Source organism: Monopterus albus, unplaced genomic scaffold (genome assembly GCF_001952655.1).
Source record: "Monopterus albus unplaced genomic scaffold, M_albus_1.0 scaffold898.1, whole genome shotgun sequence".
Taxonomy (NCBI): domain Eukaryota; kingdom Metazoa; phylum Chordata; class Actinopteri; order Synbranchiformes; family Synbranchidae; genus Monopterus; species Monopterus albus.
Window position 1 is genome coordinate 1,274 of NW_018128778.1, and position 3,983 is coordinate 5,256.

Below are 3,983 nucleotides of genomic sequence, written 5' to 3' on the forward strand. Positions count from 1 at the left end.
GAATAAGTGAGCTGGAAAGCATCAAGGCCTCAGGTACAGTCATTTTCACTCATAACTATAAGTAATGTCTGATACGTAGAGGAACGGTTTTTTGTTACATTATGCAGAGCATATGACCCACATTTAACACCTTACCATTTATTATTGTCTAAAAGTACCATAGTTTGTAACACAGAAAATAATTAAAAAACATGTACCAAAAAGTGTTTGTTAGTTTAGAATTCTGCCATGTACAAGACAAAGTGTGAGTTCATAGAGTTAAGATGAATTTTAAGTCTTTAGGCAGGAATAACACAGGACACAATATAAATAAACAGTAGGAAGCATATGGAGAGAACACTGATCTAGCATTTGTAGATGATCACAAATCAAGTGCTTTACATGAAGTACTGTGTGCTGATGTAGTAGATGAATACTACTGTAAAATCTTATCAGTCGTATTTTATGTCAGTGTTGGTCTCTGTGTTACCAAGTATGCAAAAAGCTTTTTAAAATGTTTTTATTATTTATTTTTGCAGGTGAGGTTCACAGTATATGGCTTTAACATTATTGTTATCTTTGATTAACATTTATTGTGTAGCTCTAAAATATCTGCTTCATTACATGTCTTTACCACAACACTCATACAAACAATAGCTAAAAATCTGTCCAGAATAATAGATGCTACAAAAACAACCAGACACAAGGACAGTTTCTTCCCTTGGTCCATCACTGTGATGAGCACTTAACCCATGGCTGTATAACAGAACGACAACCCTCAATGCAGTACCTTGAAAATATACTTTTGTATCTGAAAAGTCCATCTAAACCGTGTGTTTATACACATATATCTTATATTTATAAGTACTTCGTTTGTTTGTTTTTCTAATGCAAATTCCTTTTGCTTGTTTGCATATCCTTTTTTTTTTCTTGTCTTATATTGTTTACTTATTGCATTATGAAAGAATGTTATATGTACACATTGACGGCCACTATACTGGAGCCAAATTCCTTGTGTGTCCACCACACCCAGCCAATAAAGCCGCTTGTAATTGTAATTTACACAAACACCAGAGAGAAGCGGCTTTATTGGCTGTGTATGGATGCTGTTCTGAAAGCACAAACTGAAAATCCACAACGTAAAACGGGCAGAGTGTGGTGAATGGAGAGTAGTAAACAGACGACGGGGGCAACGAGGTGTGGAGAACCAAAAGGTCTGAAGAATGAGTAACGCCACTATCACTGCCACACTCAGATGTTTTAGAGAAACATCAGAAGGACAACTCAAACGGTCGCATGAATGCTCTGAACTCGTCTCGGCTCATCTCTCCTTAGTGGTTGCCCACATTGTTTGAAATGGAAGTTTAAACAAAGAAAGAACAAACAAGCAAGCAAGCAAAAAAATAAATAAATTAATTAAGGCTGATAGCCCCTAAATAAGCTTTGGATAATTTTTCCAAACAGCTGTTTACCAGGTCAAGAAAGAAGTGTCATGTCAGGCCATCTCTGCAAAATCATCTGTGATTTTAATTTTTCTGCCACTGTCTGTCAAACAGGTTCTACAGTGATGTCTTCGTTGGCAGTGTTGACTCTTCTGCTTCTGCAGACAGGAGCCCATGGCTTTGGGACGGATTTTTTTCAGGTCACATCCTGGACTCATCAGCGCATCACTGAGAGTGCGATCTTAAATGTCACTGTGCACGTGTGCCACGCTCTGGCCCTGGCTAAAGGCAAAGACTTCACTTTTCCTGTAAGAATTTAAATCAACCAAATTATGACTTTTTAGTTCAAATCATAACTGCCTGTATTATTATTGTTAATTTATTGACTTGACAGTGTAATAAACGTGTGTGTGTGTGTGTGTAGCCACAGCTTTCTGCTGAGTCTGTTGCTGGTGCCTGTGGGGATTTAAAATCATCCAAGCGTTTTAGCAGCACAATCTCCAGGATCACACGCTGGAATGCAGAAACAGATATAGTTCATGTCTTCAGCTCAAGCCACCACTTTGACAATGAGAATTTTAGTGGGGGAAGACAACTCATCACAGAAGGATTATCAGTTGTGAGTGACAGCATCAACCAGCAGAACTTTGAGGCTGCCAGAAAAAACCTGGCAAAAGTAATGCACACATTACAGGTAGGCCACTTTCTGGTGTTGGCTTTATTTCTACTATAGTATTTTATACAGCCAATTATGTTTTGGTAGCATGAAATAAATTGAATTCTTGCTGAAGAGTTTTACAAGAAGAGTTGGATGCTGTGATGAACTTGTTGCAAATGTTTGTCTACCTTTAAAATCTGAAGGATTTCTACAGTCACAGTAACTGGGTGGAAATGGGAAACACAGTCCCAAACTCCAATCTGATCAGATCTGTCAGCACTGACATTGGCAAGATAGCAGGTAAAGAGATTATAAAGTATAATGTTGGTGTGTGTTTGGCAGTATATATATATATATACATAATTCCCCACTCGCCCCCCACTTTGGAGCGGTCTTATTCCTTCCTTCAAGCTCCTTCAAGAGGCCTGGGAGCTTGAGGGTCCTGCGCAGTATCTTAGCTGTTCCTAGGACTGCACTCTTCTGGACAGAGATCTCAGATGTTGTTCCTGGGATCTGTTGGAGCCACTCTCCCAGTTTGGGGGTCACAGCCCCCAATGTTCCTATTACCACAGGGACCGCTTGTGCCTTCACATTCCACATCTTTTCTAGCTCTTCTTTCAGCCCTTGGTATTTCTCAAGCTTCTCGTGTTCCTTCTTCCTGATGTTGTTATTGCTTGGGATTGCTACATCTACCACTATGGCCTTCTTCTGTTTGTCCACCACTACTATGTCCGGTTGGTTGGCCATTACCAGTTTGTCAGTTTGTATCTGGAAGTCCCACAGGATCTTAGCTTGGTCATTCTCATCCACCTTTGGAGGTGTATCCCATTTTGACTTTGGGACTTCCAGATGCTGTGATGAACTTGTTGCAAATGTTTGTCTACCTTTAAAATCTGAAGGATTTCTACAGTCACAGTAACTGGGTGGAAATGGGAAACACAGTCCCAAACTCCAATCTGATCAGATCTGTCAGCACTGACATTGGCAAGATAGCAGGTAAAGAGATTATAAAGTATACTGTTGGTGTGTGTTTGGTGGTTATCTATCTATTTCTTTTTCTCTCTCTAGAGAGAGAGATAGAAGGACAACATCAGTGCTTTATTTACACTTGACTAGATTTATTGCTGTTTATACTGTATATAATATTTCATTATATTGTATATTCTATTGTTTAGCCATATATCTGCATACATTTAACCACTTTGTATTTTGTTTGATTCACATCTGCATTTTGTTGTACTGATGCTCACTGTGTGCAGCAACAATAACGTTTGATCTAATCTACAGATAAAAGCAGAGCAACCTGTCGCAGCTGTGATGGAGACAACTGTGACAACAACATTTTGGAGGATATCCTACAGGAAAAGATACTTACCTCAGGATATTTTGAAGTGATCCCTTTTATTTTTAAACCCAAAGGTAAAGTCATATCAATATGTTATTACTTTCACTTTTTAATCTAAAGTACCTTTACAAACATTAAGCTACTGGCAAAGGTCATAGGCGGGTCCTTTGTTAGGGTTAAAAAGTCAGAATTTTATCCTTTATTAATTTATTTTGTCAATAGTTTCTCCTACTGGACTCTCTTCAGGCCATCAATAAAATGTGTGTATAGGTATTTAACAATGTATAAACTACTGAAGCACATTGCAGAGAATCTTGTATTTGTGACTTACACAGTTTTGAGGAAAGAGCTCATAATTGTGAGATCAGGAGCTCGTATTTACAACAAATGATCTCATAACTATGAGATAATACAGGGGTTGAAATTCTGCTGAACTTGCTTTAAAATCATTAGGTTTTAACAAGCCTTTTGTTTCAAAGTAATTCAGTGATGGTTGTCAGTAGCCTGCATCCAACAGCGTGTAGCAAAAGTAAACTATTAACACCTAATTTGGCATGCT